The sequence below is a fragment of the Sycon ciliatum genome, chromosome 1 (genome assembly GCF_964019385.1).
Source record: "Sycon ciliatum chromosome 1, ocSycCili1.1, whole genome shotgun sequence".
Taxonomy (NCBI): Eukaryota; Metazoa; Porifera; class Calcarea; order Leucosolenida; family Sycettidae; genus Sycon; species Sycon ciliatum.
The window spans coordinates 574,845-593,750 of NC_088643.1; positions in this window are offsets into that span (position 1 = coordinate 574,845).

Below are 18,906 nucleotides of genomic sequence, written 5' to 3' on the forward strand. Positions count from 1 at the left end.
GAGAGAGAGCGAGAGAGAGTAGAGAGAGAGAGAGAGAGTGAGAGAGAGAGAGAGAGAGAGAGAGAGCGAGAGAGATAGAGATAGAGATAGAGATAGAGATAGAGAGAGAGAGAGAGAGAGGAGAGAGAGAGAGAGAGAGAGAGAGAGAGAGAGAGAGAGAGAGAGAGAGAGAGAGAGAGAGAGAGAGAGAGGGAGAGAGGGAGGAGAGATAGCGATAGAGATAGAGAGATAAAGATAGAGAGAAAGAGAGGAAAGAGAGAGAGAGAGGGAGTGAGGGAGAGAGAGAGAGGGAGAGAGAGAGAGAGGGAGAGAGAGATAATACGTTGGGACAGATTCACACAGTACAGTTTAGGATTAGCAGGATATCATGGGGGCAATGGGAGGGAAATTCCAGAGAATCGTCCGAAAACAAGCAGAGATCAAATTACCCGGATGCGTTTGTCAGGAGCAACTAAAGGTAGGTGTTGAAGTGAATACAAATTGATGTGGTTCGAGTCCTTGTGGGGACAGTTAATTGTTTCTTCAGACTTTTCTCGTTTGCATCTCCCATCAAACCAGTGGATATCAAAGTTTGTAAAATCACGTCTTTATCACCCGGCAGCCCCAGGCACGTGCAGGCGTTCTCCTACAGATTCCCAACTTACCGCCTTTGCGAAGTCCAAATGTTTGTAGCGCAGATTGACCTCGTACCAGACGGGCACCGGGTAGTCCTCGGGGTCTGGGCTCTGGTTTTTTGTTTTCTGGCCTTCTGTTTTCTGGTCTTCTGTTTTCTGGTCTTCTGCTGTTGCTTTGTGTCTGTACGTGTCTATCTTGCGGTAGACACGCACCTCCACTAGGCCGTGAAAACCGCATTGAGATATGAACTTGTTTTCGACCTCTTTGGCCTTGAACGGCAAGTGTTTGATCACGGACTTTGGGTAGGTCTGCTTGAAGACGACATTGAGCGTCTTCGTCTTGTCCTCCCCTCTCTTAGGCGGCCATGGTATTGCTTCCAGGTAGACGGAATGCGAGCGGCAAACTCCCCTGTGGCTCCTGGACTCCGACTTGTTGCTTGAGCACGAGCAGTAGGTTAGCCGGGCGGTCTGCTTCTGCCGCTCGATCTGCAGAATGGCGTCGCTGGCCACCTTCTCCCCGCTGAACGTCAGCAGTGCGCACGCCAGCGGGCTCTTCATCACCCCGAGGCGGTCATTAAAGTGTCCCGGTGCAAAGTACTCCACCTCCAATATCTCCTCAGAAATCGGCAAGCTGAAAAGCCCGTACAGCGTCTCGGTCAACTCCTCCACTTTCTTGTTGATCAGGTTCTTGATCAGAACCATACAATGCTCACTCTCGGGCGGGACATACTTTCTGTCGCAGCAGCAGCAGAAGAAGACCAGGGCGAGAACGAATGTACGTCCACGCACGCACGTGTATACATACGCACGCGGGACCGCACGCGCATCGTTCACAAGATGGCATGCACACACACACACACACACACACACAAACACACACACAAACACACACACACACGCACACACTCGCACACACACCCACACACACACACGTACACACATGCATACGCACACACAGGCACACAGGCACGCATGCACGCACAAACACACACACACATATATACATGGAATTCAAGCGTAAGATACACACCCAAACACAGATCACAGCCTGTACATACGGTAGCTCTATGACTATAATTTATGGATTAGAAGGTAATAGCAAGGAACAGAACATGCCGATAAATGTTACACACACCTAGGGTGCAGCGGATAATGCTCCGAAAATTTTCGCATAATGCTAACCATAATGCTCCCAAAACTGCCTTATAATGCTGATTATAATGCTTCAGCAAGGGATATAATGCTCTTGGTTTGGGACAAAAATGGAAGAAAGTCTGCACATTGTCAAACTTCCAGGAAATTATGCATATCGTCGATGTGCATCTGAAGTTGCCACCTTATCTCTCACTAGCTCCACCACTTCTTAGCACTATAATACATGATCGCTTCTCCATTCCAACTTTGATGCAGGGTTGTGGCAGAATAGTCGGTGTATCAAATCTTTCCCCTAATTATCCATGTAGTGAGAGATGAAACCATTATTGCAGGTAGTCATTCATTGTTGGGATGAAGTTTCTCTTGGCAAATAGTATTCCTGTCTGCAGACAAGCTGTCACTGCATCCACTCTGTGAATAATGCCTTCATCTGAAACACCAGACATGAGGCCAGCTCCTGAGATCCGATCTCAGATGGAGAGCCCTCGCATTTGCGGAAATCCTGAAAACACGTGGTCAGAAGTTATTTTGCCACTCTACATCCTTTGCTTGTGCTCTCATCTTCTCCTTGAGATGGTGTGTAGACGTATGGCTTGCCACAATACTCTTCCTTTCTAATAGCATTTGACTCTAGGCCAGGCATTACAGCCGTCCACAACTAACTGTACGTGCTTCATCAGGAAAGTAAGACAGGCGCTGCTGAGCAATCGACTTGGTACTGAGTCCATGAGAAATTCTAGTTATTTTCGAGCCTCCTGAACTGGACTCAGCAAAGGCAGTTCTTTTGGAACGAGCTCTTTCTGTTTATAGCCGCTCCTTCATCCTGGTCCAAATTTTAGCAATGCATCGGTGTCTACTGCTTTATCGCTAAAGATGCTATCGCCAGAGCCCCTGGCACAACTAGAAAACTCTTCTTCGTCTGTTTGATATGCACTTCGCGTATGTCTCCTCCATAGCTCTCCATTATTCTAAAAGAAAAAGAAACCTCGTAAATAATTTCTCCGGATTTGTGTCACTTGAACTGCCTCGGCCTCGGTTGGGAATGCTTCACAAATGTCTTGTATACATTTACCTGACCACATCGCTACAATCATAACGTGTAGCAATAGTAATGTAGCGTTAGTGCTAAAGGTGTTATGTGTACACACAATCACAAAGTCATGCGCCGGTACAATGCATAGTGCTCAAATGCCCGGAATGGGAGGAGCGTAGTACGCAAGAGGTACACAAAAGGAGTAAAATAGGGCTGTTTCGTTGTTACTCAGAGTTTCATGGCAAAAACCAATCATCAGACAACATCTCATGATCATGATTGTAGCCGATTGTTGCCAAAAACATGGGATTTCCCGATATTATCCACTATGAAACTCGTTATGCCGCTCAAATCTCACATAATGCTCGTTTTGTTCCTTTCTAACGTTTTGTTCCTTTCTAATCCTTTCTAATGCTCCATAATGCTCTAGTGCTCGGATAGTCGTATAATGCCGAATATAATGCCGGCATTATCCGCTGGACCCTAGCTAGCGAGCTCCAGTGTGGGAGCAAACCCATTCATAATCTTGAGTGTTGGACAAATCGGATAACTTGTAATCTTTTGGTTGATTTTTATAGTTCTAATCCTTGGCTCTCCGTTTGAATTTAAACTTCCGTAAAGGCAATTTTTACCTAAAAAAACCGCGAACAATGCCATGCCAGACAGTGTGCAAAATGCATTTTTTGACCTGGAAAACTGGTTTAACATTTTAAAAAAAGAGCGAACAATGCCATGCATTTCTAGACCTGGAAAACTGGTTTACCAAACTTTTCGCCTAATCGCTGATTTGGGAAAATTTATACCGAAATTTCAGCCCCGAAAATTGCACGTTTTACATTATTAGACACATGTGTAGATAGCTGGATCAGAAAAGATCAAGCGTTTCAAAACACACACACACACACACACGAATGCTCATTCACACAAATTTATAAATACACACACGCATACACACGCACACGCAAGCACGTACACGCAAAAAAAACATGTGCATGATTACACGTGCGAATGTAAACTAACAGACACATATGCATACACACACATGCACACACACACACACACACACACACACAACACACACTCATACCCATACCAACAAACACGCACATGCAAAACATGTGCATGAACACACGTGCGCATGTAAACACACAGACACATATGCATACACACACAACAACAACAACACACACACACACACACACACACAACAACAACAACAACATCAACAACAACACACACAACAACAACAACAACAACAACAACAACAACAACAACAACAACAACAACAACAACAACAACAACAACAACAACAACAACAACAACAACAACAACAACAACAACAACAACAACAACAACAACAACAACAACAACAACAACAACAACAACAACACACACAACAACACACACAACAACACACACAACAGCAACAACACACACACAACAACACACACAACAATAACACACACAACAACAACACACACAACAACACACACACAACAACAAAACACACAACACACACGACACACACGACACACACACGACGACGACGACGAAGCAGCTACATGGAAATAATGCGAGGAGGCGATAAGCAATGGATCGAAAATCTGTGCCTGCTTTTTCTCCGCTCCCAATATTTCTCTCCTCTACTCTTATAAGTTATCTCCTTGTGAGAAGGCACCATTGCCTGTTTGGTTGGACGACTATAAATAAAAGCAAAACGACGACGACGACGACGACGACGACGACGACGACGACGACGACGACGACGACGACGACGACGACGACGACGACGACGACGACGACGACGACGACGACGACGACGACGACGACGACGACGACGACGACGACGACGACGACGACGACGACGACGACGACGACGACGACGACGACGACGACGACGACGACGACGACGACGACGACGACGACGACGACGACGACGACGACGACGACGACGACGACGACGACGACGACGACGACGACGACGACGACGACGACGACGACGACGACGACGACGACGACGACGACGACGACGACGACGACGACGACGACGACGACGACGACGACGACGACGACGACGACGACGACGACGACGACGACGACGACGACGACGACGACGACGACGACGACGACGTCAACAACAACAACAACCATTGACCTACAGCTGAAATGCGGTGGAAGGCTTGGCATTTTTACCCAGATAAGTAAAATCGTTCTCCATCATTGCTAGAAAGCTGGGGCGAACTCCAACAATGTCTATCAACTTCTGGGCAGCATACTGGTTCTGATGTGTCACCTCCACCTCAAATTGAGCCATTCCTTCTAGGTTAGCGCTATTGGGGCCGCACAGACCCACTTTCAGGTCATACACGTAACCTACTCCGTTGATACGACGCGGATCAGTCGTACCAGTATTCTCGGCAAAGTTGAACATCAGCTCAATATAGAGCATAATATAGGCACGCTGCTCCAAGGTTAGTTGTCTTCCGGGTTGCCATGTTTTTTCAAGCGGATTAAAGTTCATATCACTTCCCCAAGCCCCAAGACTCTGCTCATGTACACTAAGCAAGTATTTTGTTGTCAATAGGTTTGTGTTTTCTGGCAAATCCACGTAAACCCTGTATGAGGCAAGCGCGGGCGATTGCATCGCATTAAGCACTACCGCCACGTTTTCCGCTGCGAACAGGAACAAGAAAACAGCACACCACATGGCAACACACCATCATGTCTACTGCGTGGAAAGGTCAGACAGGACCAATGTCATGCACAGCTGTGGCTGCCTTATGACTCGTTACCCTGTTCATCCAAAAAGGGCGAAAAAAGGACAAGCACCTTTGGGAAAGGGCTATTAGTGGCAGGTGGTCCTTAGTTAGAGATCTGCACAGCACAACCACATAATATTAATGTGAGACCGTCCGTGCCTGGCGAAGTGGTCTTTAGTACCAGGCTGGTCGCTAGTCACGGTGGTCGTTAGTTACAGGTTTTACTGTAGTACCAGGCTGGTCGCTAGTCACGGTGGTCTTTAGTTACAGGTTTTACTGTAGTACCAGGCTGGTCGCTAGTCACGGTGGTCTTTAGTTACAGGTTTTACTGTAGTACCAGGCTGGTCGCTAGTCACGGTCGTCTTTAGTTACAGGTTTTACTGTAGTACTAGGCTGGTCGCTAGTCACGGTGGTCTTTAGTTACAGGTTTACTGTACATGTACATGTACATGTAATTTTCATGCATAGAAATCCGTCATTGCAGTTGTACGATGCGTGTATGTTGTCAGTTTAGAATGAAAGACAAACAAAAGAAAGTAACTTTTGTGGGCCTGCAATCGGGATTCTTAACTTTTTAACCATTGGTAAACGTACTGTAAAAGCAGAAATTCCCGTAAGAAGACCGTAAGTAAGTAAGTAAAATTAATTATCGTGTCCCTTCCCGAAGGGAACTCACGACGGTCGCTAACACCCGATAGACCCTAGCGGCAGATGCAACGGGAAACACTGGGAGAAACACCCTAGTGAAATAAAAGTTAATAATAGTAATAATAGTACAGTTTGGATGACTGAAAATTCAAAAATCTAACGTTCGGCTTATACTCCGAAATTATGCCAATGCCAAAAAAATACGAACGTTGGGCCCGAAAAAGGGTATGCGGCTTAAAACTCGGTGCGTCTAACACCTCAGAAAATACGTTACTTTGGCTAGTACTTGCTCAGTGGCGCGAACTGGACATGCGGGCCTCTCCGGGAGAGGGAAGAGAGAATCGAAAAGGAATCTTGGAAAGATGATTCAATTTGCTATTGAAACACTACAACCCCTGAAATTCCGAAACTCAAGGTGGACTTGGAAATGATCCCACTTATGGGCTGACCACACCTGAGTAGCAAGCAGGCATAGTAGTAGGGAGACCATGATTGAGACATGTACATGTACATGTACATGTACCTGGCTCAAGTCCTGCCTGGGAGCGATTTTTCCAGCCGTGCTGCATCCCACAGTCAACCGGGAGGTTGTGGCCAGGCACAAGGGGTACATGGATGCGGCTAATGGGGTCTTTCTTGGCACTTGTGCCAGTAGTTGTAAGACTTACCGGTATCCACTCACCCCCACCGTAAGGCGCTGCATCTGCCGCTAGGGTTTACCGGGTGTTAGCGGCCGTCGCGAGTTCCCTTCCGGAGCGGACACGATAATTTACTTCTTCTTTTTTTTACACCTGGGTACGGACATACACTGACCAGACCTCAGTATGCGGACAAACACTGACCAGACGTCAGTATGCGGGCATACGAGACTGGCACTCAACCACAGATGGCCTCTGAACACTCCCTGAACACCCTCTCCGCTTGCACCCTGGCTCCCCCCCCCCTTTTTCTTTTTCTCTCTATCACATGTATCATCTTTCCGTTTTCCTTCCTCTATAAATGTACTCCCCCCCTCACCTCCCCCTGTGCCTACTCCTCCCCAGTTTTTGGTGCACTGAAGTGTCGCTGAAGCCGAGACCTCAGGTCGGCGGAGATGCTCCAGTTTCACCACCACAGTTGCGTCTGCAACCACCTCTATCATGCAGTATTCTGTTCTCAAGGTTCGTGGTTTCTCGTAAAAAAACACTTACCGGACCTCAGTATATGGACAAACATTTACCAGACCTCAGTATGTGGATATACACTGACCAGACCTCAGTATGTGGACAGACACTGACCACACCTCAGTATGTGGACATACACTGACAAGACCTCAGTATGTGGACAAACACTGACCAGACCTCAGTATGTGGGCAGACACTGACCAGACCTCAGTATGTGGACATACACTGACAAGACCTCAATACACATGGACAGTAAAACCTGTGACTAACAACCAGCCGTAGAGGCCAGAGAAAGTGGTCTTTAGTGACAGGTGGTCCTTAGTTAGCGGTTTTCCCCGCACAATCATGAATGTGAGGCCGTCCGTGCCTGTCTTTATGGTCTGTACAGTACTAGTATACCAGGTAGGTCACTCGTCACGGCGGGCCCTAGCCTAGGTCGCTCTTATGTTCATGTATTGCAGTCTATGCGCAGTGGAGCCATTGGCATTGGTATGCCGTGCTAGCCTGGCCGTTCTTCGACGCTCACGTTCCTTCACCCTGTCTGTGTTTGACCCGTGCTGCTGAATAATAATAATATTTTCCACAAGTATAGCGTGAGGTTCTTGATCTATGCGTTTGCTGTAGCTCTATAATTTACGGTCAAACCTCTTTAGGACGAACATCAAGGGACCGATGATATTAAATTTTGTTCGCAACAACGGGAGTTCTTCTTATCCATAATTATGTTTAACCCAGTGAATACACAGGGTTTTATCCAATACAGTTACGAATACTAGTTCTTCTTAGGCAAACTTGTGTCTTATCAGTGTTCTTCCTAACCAGGTTTCACTCTACTTGCATTGTGCGTATATATATATATATATATATATATATATACGCACAATGCTCTTGTAGCAGTTGAGCACTCTTGCGTGGGGTAGTGCCTTTGCTGTTTGCGTTATGCAGAGCTCACTGACTTGTCAGTTTGAGCACTCTGGCAAGGTACGTTCGGGCCTGATTGGAAATTTTTATTTTCATTGCTATCAGGTTCGGCCTCATTTTCTCTGTGCTGCGCTGATGAGTTCAAAAAGAACGAAACAGCATGCTGTCCGCAGATTGAGTATTTCGCTCCTGCTCTTGTAGCAGTTGAGCACTCTTGCGTGGGGTAGTGCCTTTGCTGTTTGCGTTATGCAGAGCTCACTGACTTGTCAGTTTGAGCACTCTGGCAAGGTACGTTCGGGCCTGATTGGAAATTTTTATTTTCATTGCTATCAGGTTCGGCCTCATTTTCTCTGTGCTGCGCTGATGAGTTCAAAAAGAACGAAACAGCATGCTGTCCGCAGATTGAGTATATATATATATATATATATATATATATATATATATATATATATATATATATATATATTATATTGCGTATATGTACACAAAAGGCACAGCTGAGGTTCACAGAATTGTCGCAACTCAGAGTTTCTTGCTCAATGCAATCATCAGGCGACTATCCATATAGTCGCCTGATGATTGCATTGAGCAAGAAACTCTGAGTTGTGACAAACCTGTAAACCTCCGTTGTGTCTTTTGTGTGTACTAGTGCTCCAGATTATTGTGTCGAGCCTTCTCCGCTGGCAAAAGGAGGTTTTCCTCCTTATTACGTATATATATTGAGTTTTGAATTACTTTTGATTTGCCAGTTATCCTTCTGAAGATATGGCCACGAAAACGTTCAAGGAACAAGCTTTTATACATGAAAACCAGTTTTGCTAATGGTGTTTGCCAATCTAAAAACGACCCAGCCACGCACTTACCCATTTCCCGTGATTGGAAATAGCAGTTGAATCGCAAGTCAGGGTTGTATTCGATTATTAAATCACTACGCATTAGGTCCCAACCCTCCTTCTCATTCAGGCGGTTCACCAAACTGTTTACTAGATTGTCCAACAGTTCCCGTGTGTAGAACTCTTTGATTCGTTGCTTCGTGTTCTCTCTTCCATTGGCATTGGGAGTGTTGGCATCTACCTCCTTGTCGACTAAAGACATGATGAACGGTTCCAGATGATTGTCATTGGCATTTGTATTCGCTAGGACAACATTTGCTATCGTCAGTTTGTAGTACAACGACGTTCCAGGCTCCAGCGCCCTCACTTCCGACCTTCTGATGTCAATAGGCAAATTATTGCACAGCATATCTTGTTGTAGTCGGAGGGCAGCATTATTGCTAGCTATAGTGGGTGTGACGTCGAAAAGAGAGAGGAACTGTAGACGGATGCTGTCTTCCACCAATTTTTTTACATCGTCCGACAGAGTCGTCATTCTTGAAATCTCTATTATCTGTGCTAGCTTGCGGCCGTCGACTCCGTACTTTCTTGCTCGTTGTCTGCTGCTGTAGCCACAGGATTTTGCTGATGAGAGTTGAGTGATTGTAGTCGTGCTTGTCTAGGTTACACTAAGTCCTGTTTGGTTGTTTTCCGAGCCTCTTTCTCTATTTCTTCCTTCGGTTTGCTGGCCGTCTGCAGAGCACTACAATCTCTGGGCCGGTTTTGTTCGTTTTGTTCGTTTTCCGCTACTGAGATGTCTGACCTGGTTTGCCTATGGGAACTAAGCTACCTCAGGAGACCTTTTGAGAAAAGAATCCTCCGTCCTTATTCTAGTCTCAAATGCGGTTTGTTACAATAGAATGCCGCCCGCGGGCCTCCCTCTACCATTTATTCCGCACTCTTCGCCGCTGACCGATGCGTACACAAACCGGTGACGTTCGTAGCACACCGTACACATCCCGTACTTTGAGGGCACACACATCCCCCAACCCCATCCCCCAACCCCGTCCCCCCCCCATCTCTATTAAACCTACAAAAACACAGCTACAAGTGTAGGGAGGTTTTTGCTTTCCGAACTTTGTTCGGTCCGTGGTTCGAAATTCGTTTGTCAAGTCAAATTTCGAACAAAAAATTGTTTCCCAAGTCGAACATGGCCCGCGCTCCTTTTTGCTGATTCCACCATACCTTTGTTGTTTAGCTTTATTTTTACTTCACCAGAAGCACAGCCAAAATCTGCCTTCTCATTGGGCGTATTGCCACAGTTGTCGCAAAATGATGAAGGTAGTGATAACGAGAAGAAAAGGAGGAAGAGGAAGCTTTGATCACCCAAAGACTCTACACTTAGGGCCGACGCTGCCTCCTCATTTCCCGGAGACCCATGCAGGGACGAAGTTGTACCATGGTGCTCACACTGCAGTCAACACCCATGGCCAAGTCTCTGCTGCTCTTGTTCTGCTCCCAGCGAACACCCGATATGGCTTCAGTGCAATTTCTTATTTGGGCGCTGCCAGGTGGAATACACTTCCACCGGCTTGCCGCATGTCTACAGTCCATTTCAAAAATATAGACGCGTACCTAGGCAAAAATCGTTATGCCAGCATCTATACCACATAAAATCTGTGATCACTTTGTGCATATTTTTTCCCAATTGGGCGTCTGTTATCCAATCGCTTAGAAACTATAATTACGAGAGTTATTGTGGAGCGGACCTGAGCAATATTCCGAAACCTATTCTCAAAAAGTTCCAGCCAAATTTGAAATATTTCAAAAACACTACGCGTCCATAGTTTTGAAATGGACCAGCTGAATTTCGCTCACCCATCAAATTATACTAGGGCTCCCTGTAAAAAGGCGCAGAGGTCATGACGCCTGTTGGGAATTAGTAAAAGAAGAATAAAATTAATAATAATACGAAATAGAGGTTGCGAATTCGGCGATGATTTGTTTAGGAATGGGTTTGCTCCCACACTGGAGCTTGGTTGGTTGGTTGGTTTTTATTTCACTTCGCACATTTAAACGGGATGACGACCCAATAAAATGACGGCGAAGGCATAGCCTAGAAGTGGCTATGGAAGAACATAGTAAAAGCTATTGAAGCACATAGTAAGAGAATAGGATACTAATAACTGCGAGTAAACGGGGGGAGAGAGAGAATACGATGTATCTGTTATACTACGTGAGGATTACTGACTGCACGGGGAAGGAGAGCAGAGCGATCAACAGCAACTCGAACTACTCCCTACAGGCGTATGGTACACATGCATGATTAAACTCAGGTGGCCGGTAATTGTGCGGACCTCACAAGGGAGAGCGTTCCACAGCAGAGCACCAGCAACAGAAAATCTCCGCTGACCGCGGCGGCTACGGTTTGCCTGGCTTAGTAGGCCATTTGACTGCTGATGGCGGGTAGGGGTGCCTTGTGCCGGGGTCAGAAGCTGGGCGAGCACAGGGCTGGTGCGGGCGTGGATGCACCGCCAGATGGTGATCAATTTTAATTTTTCTGCCTGTAGAGCTCGCTGACACGGTACAGGGAGTGAGCAGTGAGCAGCGGCTGCATGACTGTCCGGGGCGAGTTGCCATCGATACAGCGGATGGCTCTGTTTTGCGCGGTATGCAGTCGTTTCAGTTGACCCTCTCGCATTTCGGCTGAAAAGCAGCAGGAGCCATAAAGCAGGTCGGGCATTATAACCGCCTTCACATACACCTGACGAGAGCGTCTTGATAGGCTTCGGCGTGCCCGCGACAAGGCGCCAATTTTCTTGGCAACCTTGGTGACCACATAGTTTAAATGGGTGTCCCAATCTAGGCGATTGTCAAGGTGAACGCCGAGGTAGCGCGCAGAAGACGCTGAGGGGAGGAGACAGTCGCCGCTTTTGACTGTTACTTCCTGTACATGCTGCTGGGGAGAGATAGTCAGAACCTGGCTCTTGGTGGCGTTCAAGATGAGGCCTCGGGACTTCAGCCAACCGGCCAGAGCAGTTGCCGCTGTGGTGAGGGTTCTGGACGCTTCCGCCGCTGAGGCCTGGGAGTCGTACAGGGCTATGTCATCTGCAAATTGTACACTTGGCACAGGCGAGGAAACCAAAGGGACATTTCGTGTGTATGTACTGAAGAGGACAGGGCCGAGAACAGAGCCTTGGGGCACTCCGCAGGTGCAAGCCAGAGCAGGGCTGGTTGAAGGCGAGATGAGGATCTGCTGCTTGCGGCCGGACAAGTAGTCGACGAACCAACTAAGGGCTTTTCCAGAAATTCCAACCGCAAGGAGGTCTTGAATTGTCTAATAGGCACAGCCCTGTTGTCTTGCCACTGTCTCTCGCCTTCTGCAGAGTATCAGTAAGCACACAGAGGACGTCTTCGTGGAACATTTCTTGCCGAAGGAAATTGTATTTCGGGTAATGCCTTGGTCAAGTCCAAATGACGAACTAACTGGTGTTGCACTACCCTCTCCAGCAACTTGGACACTATTGGGAGAATGAATACAGGTCTATAGTTGGTGGGGACTGATGGGTCACCGGCCTTGTACAGTGGCACGACAGACGCCAATCTAAATGCGGATGGAATGGTTCCAGTCCTCAGCGAGGTGCAGAACATCACAGCAAGAGAATATGCAAGCAAGTCAGCACACTGCTGTAGCAGAGAGCCCGGTATGCCATCACTACCTGCGGCTTTCCGCATATCCAACTTCTCAAAGAGACGTCGGACGTCAGCAGGAGTCACAGGATCAAGTTCGGTCAAGGAGACGGGTCCAGCGGGACCGTGCGGGGTACAGAGTTGTTCAGGACGGTTGGGATCGGTGACAATGGAGTGGAACGTGTCGTCCACCTCACTGATGCTACAACTAGGATCTTGGCGGCGACGTGAACGCCCAGTGACTGCATTTAGAATGGCCCAAGATTTCCTTGGGTTGGCCACATTTTCTTCGCACTGACGGGAGAAGTACTCGTTTCGCTTGCGCCGATACGCGTTCCGAGCAGTGCCAAGTGCTTGTTTGAACGCTGCATACAGTGTGCCGTTTGTCCTATCCTTCCGCTTCCACAGCGCTATGGTCACTAATATCAGTGGGCACAACCGTTGCTAGGGACACTAGCGCCGGGTTGGTCAATATGAGATCGATCATCGTACCTTCAGGGCACTGTGGAGTTTTGCCGGTCGGCTGCATGACGATGTTCTAGAGGCCAAACGCAGCACAGAGGTCGGTGAGGTGTTTGTGCTGGGGTGCCGGATGGGCTGGGTCCATATTTACATTAAAGTCTCCAAATAGGGTCACGGAAGAAGACTGCACAGCTGCTCGTACAATATCTGCTTCCAAATCTGCCCAGTAAGACACTGGCTCCCCCGGTGGCCGGTACATGCAACCAACCAGGTGCCGACCTGGTTTTCCGTTTATTTCTACCCAGACTGCTCGCGCTATTCCGCCGACGACTTGACACTTGACTGACTCACGACTGCCATTAGGGTCCAGCGGATAATGCCGGCATTATATTCGGCATTATACGACTATCCGAGCATCAGAGCATTATGGAGCATTAGAAAGGAACAAAGCGAGCATTATGTGAGGTTTGAGCAGCATATTCCTGAGTTTCATAGTGGATAATATCGGGAAATCCCATGTTTTTGGCAACAATCGGCTACAATCATGATCATGAGATGTTGTCTGATGATTGGTTTTTGCCATGAAACTCTGAGTAACAACGAAACAGCCCTATTTTATTTATTTATTTATTTATTTATTTATTCAACATCTCCTGGCCGGTCCGAAGACTGCCAATAAACATGAGAGGTCAGGTGATAGCCAACCACGGCAAGCTAAACGGGAAAAAAAAGAAAGATGCTGTCAGAGAGGGAAAGGAGATAGGGAGAGAAAAAGAAAGGGAGGCACATTAATAATACATGGGATCACTTCGGATGAGACAGTGTGGAAAGCTGGACTGTGAATTTCCTGATATCCTGGCATGTCTTAATGCTAGTAGGCAGGTTAGACCAAAGGGAGTATGCTGAGAAGAAAGGGGATTTCAAAAACAGAGAGGAACTAGCTCGGGGCAGTGATAAGGCATTGCGTGTTGGTCTAGTGGTAACAAACCAGTTGTACTTGGCAATATGTTTCGGGACTTGGGCTAGGAAGATTTTTTGCACAAGGATACAAAGATGCTGCTGATGTCGGGCAAGAAGAGGGTGCGTGGAAGCAAGTTTATAAAGACAAAGGGAGGCACATGTTTGGTCTTTTCGAAACAGAATTTTCAGAAGCAAGCGTTGATGTACCTCCAGTCTGTGGAGTAAAGTCTGAGACAACCCGCACCAAGCTATATCGCAATAGTCAAATATAGGCAAGATGTACGACTTAAAGAACAATTTTCTGCAGTTATCATTCAAGTGTTGGCAGTGGGGTTGTAGCATACCTAAGGACGCACTCGCACGCTTGCACACAGACTGGACTTGTGGAGACCAGGAGAGTTGGCGGTCGAGAATAACGCCCAGGTGCTTGTGCTCGTTAACAACTTTAATAGGTGTACTATTTAGACCAGGAAAATACAGAAGTTGAGTGGGGGGCGAGGGAGAGAAGAACATGGCCTCGGTTTTGATTTTACTCCTTTTGTGTACCTCTTGCGTACTACGCTCCGCCCATTCCGGGCGTTTGAGCACTATGCATTGCACCGGCGCATGACTTTGTGATTGTGTAGACACGTAACACCTTTAGCACTAACGCTACATAGCTATTGCTACATAAAAACGTTATGATCGTAGCGATGTGGTCAGGTAAATGTATACAAGCCATTTGTGAAGCATGCCCAACCGAGGCCGAGACAGTTCAAGTGACACAAATCCGGAGAAAATATTTACCAATAAAACGATGAAAATATGAAGAAATGGTGTAGGGAAAAAAATATGGATTCAAACAAGTTTTCGTACAACACTCATCAGGAATCGTCGTTGTACTAAAGGACACTGAAACAAAAATTGAACTATTATAGAAAATCTAAGTTAGAGAAATAACACTAAGAGCAACAGCAGTGAAATTTACAAGTGTGAATTTTAACAATAGTTTGAATCCATATTTTTTCCCTACACCATTTCTTCATATTTTCATCGTTTTATTGCACATCGTCTCCACCGTTTTTACATTGCATGAATAAAATATTTACGAGAGAGCTTGGAAGCTCAGGGCCCTAAGCTATGCTTTTTTGCCTTGATGACTTAGGGGCCTATTATATGTGCAACTTCAGCCCGGGCTGGAGCAAGCGGGCCAGCCCGCCAAGGGTGTTTACATATGCAAGGCCGGGCTGGTCGCCAGCCCGTAGTGAGTGTATATGCGCTAAGCACACGCCAGCCCATTGTGAGTATGCAGCAAATACACTACGACTGTAGTGTGCTGCCCCGGGCTGAAACGCAGGGCTGCAAGCCATACTCAGGTTATAAACCTAAAAACTTTTTTTCTCACACAATGTATTCTTCTGCTGATTTCTTTTCGCGCTGTGGCACATGTTTGGTGTGTTGTATCACCTCGTTTCTTTTCCCTGTTTTTCACATTTTTAGCTGTCCACATCAAAGTATTTTGCAAGTAGTTCCTCTTCCACTTTAATGTAAATCATGCCTGCCGACAAATAAACAGTGCTCACTGCACGTCCTTCTTGTTGCTGTACAAAAAGCTTCCTAGATTTTCAAGACAATATCGGGAATCCTCTTTTTAACTACCCTCAAAAGGTAAAAGTACCTATTTTGTAGTATGAACGCAGTGTCGACACCATAATAATACAACTCTGGCCCGGGCTGGTCTGTTTATATGTGCTTTTTCTGGCCCGCCTAGCCGGGATCCCGGGTGCCTCGAGGCGGGATCCCGCCTCGCCGGGCCAGCCCGCTTGCCATGTAAACGCACCACAGGTTTTGTGTGGATTTGTGTACAACCCCGAGATCCCGTTGCAGGCGGGCTGGCCCGCCTGTCGACCAGCCCGGGCTGGAGCTGCACATATTATAATCACCCCCTTAGACAAAAAAAAGCATAGGGATGTTATAAATTCTTTAAAAAAATCCTTTTTTTTAAGACATAACCTGGGATTCGAACCCGCACTATCGCGCGCCCTGCATGCATCCCCCGATACACTTCGCATACATACTAATTCTTCCAAGTTGTTTCACAGTCATTGTGATCTTGCATTTGAAAGCCCTATTTGAATATGCATTGTGGCCAGCAATCTTTGATGGCACGGTACGGTAGGGATAGGTACGGGACAGGTACGATCAAGAGAAATACGACACCGTCTCCCGTACCGTACCGTACCGCACCATCAAACACAGCTGGCCACATACAGCTGCCCGCAATATTCAAATAGGGCTTTCAAACGCAAGATAATAACGTGGAGCAACTTGGAAGAATGGGTATGAATGCGAAGTGTATGGGGGAATGCATGTAGGGCGATAGTGCGGGTTCGAATCCCAGGATATCATGACTACCACCATTTCTTCATATTTTCATCGTTTTATGGCACATCGTCTCTACCGTTTTTACATTGCATGAAAAAAATATTTACGAGAGAGCTTGGAAGCTCAGGGCCCTACGCTATGCTTTTTTGCCTTGATGACCTAGACAAAAAAAAGCATAGGGATGTTATAAATTCTTTAAAAAATCCTTTTTTTAAAGGCATAACCTGGGATTCGAACCCGCACTATCGCGCGCCCTGCATGCATCCCCCGATACACTTCGCATACATACTAATTCTTCCAAGTTGTTTCACATTGTGATCTTGCATTTGAAAGCCCTATTTGAATATGCATTGTGGCCAGCCGTCTTTGATGGCACGTACGGTAGGGGATAGGTACGGGACAGGTACGATCGAGGGTAATACGACCGTACCGTACCGTACCATCAAACACAGCTGGCCACATACAGCTGCCCGCAATATTCAAATAGGGCTTTCAAACGCAAGTTAATAACGTGAAGCAACTTGGAAGAATGGGTATGAATGCGAAGTGTATGGGGGAATGCATGTAGGGCGATAGTGCGGTTTCGAATCCCAGGATATGCCTGAAAAAAAAGCCGCGAATTGAAAAATTTATAACATCCTATGCTTTTTTGCCGTCAGATACGGATAGCGCCAGGCGTGACACAAACAAACAAACAAACACACAAGCACACAAATACCAAACGAGAGAGCTTGGAAGCTCAGGGCCCTGCGCTATGCTTTGTTGCGTAGCTCATCGTGCATGTTGTTAGAACTGATGGAAATGCTTTTTCCTTTGATTAGCTACATCATTGTATTGCAAAAACGTTTCAATGAGATACTGAAGTAACGTCTTCTGCATAGCTATGGGACCGGCGCTGACTCTGCCGATCACGGGCGTTCTGGAGTCGACGGGATGTCTGTCCTGACGTTTCCTGGGACCGGCGCTGACTCTGCCGATCACAGGCGTTCTTCTTCTTCTTATTAGTATACTGATGGCAACTAACATCCATTCTGATTGCATTTACTCGTCTCCCTACTTCGTATTTCTTTCCAGAAAATCTCCCCATGCAGGAGGGATTCGTTTACATAATATGACTCCCTGCTATACATCTACATGACTGTATATAAGTACGTTATAATTATGTATATAATAACACATGATACGGAGGGCATTATGGCTGATTTATGCCCTAGTGCGTAGCCCGAGGTCGTGCACCGTAGCCCAAGGGCCGCAGGCCCGCGGGCTACGGTGCACGACCGAGGGCTACGCACTAGGGCATACAATCAGCCATAATGCACGACGCACCATGTGTTTATTATAGTTCATACATGCCACGTGCCTAGTTGTAGACAAATAAGGTAAACATGGTCAAGGGAGGAGGAAGGTTCCAATCAGCTGTCATATGAATGAAGGGTCGAACAAGATCGGAAGGAGCTTTCTCCGTGGAATGATAGAACGTTTTGTGTCAGATTTACTTGCAGTTCCAGGATTATGTCTTTGCATTTTGGTGTTAGTGTTGCCTATTGGGCGGTACGGAAGTTAGCTGATTCGCTGCTGCTTTGGAGTTAACGTTGGCCGCAAACATCCTTGACCAAGTGGCACTAGTAAATAGACTAGCTTTGAGAGTACATTGTAAATGTTCTTATTCGGAACAATGATACTTTTTCACATACATGTACATTTGAGATTTTGTTCGCATTGCTTTCAGTTTACTTGAGGTCCATTATGTACACTGGACAATCACGTAGCTAGGTACATTTGAAGTACATGTACATGTAGATGTAACTGTATATTTTGTAGGAGTTCGAGATACAATCTGATCTCTTCCAGATAGGTAACTTTGTGGTGCATGTTCACCTGTCGACTTGTTCCTCTCAATTGACTTGAATTTAGTAATGCATGGTAATGACATGCTGTGTGTTATTGTCACGTTGTTATAAATTACTTCTCCTATGTCGCCATTGCTAGTAAAATATAATTGTTTTGGACGGTGCACGTAAGTAGTTTCGTTTTGTGTGGTGTGTGCGAGTGCATGTGGTGTCCTTAGGAATGGTCCCACGTGTTCTACATGTATGTGCGCTGGAGTGCTGCCAATTATGTACCAGGTCACTGCCCAAAAGGCATGGCTTGGTGCATATTTGGCAGTGCACCAGCGTACGTAGTACGCCTGGGGTCATTCCTAATGCGAAGGACTAAAGGGACGCTGGTCTAGGAGTGCGGCAGTTTTTGCGCCATGGCAACGAGGAGTGCGCGCACGCGACTCCACAGCCACCAGCGCAAAGCGTAATGTAGGCTGCGGCACGC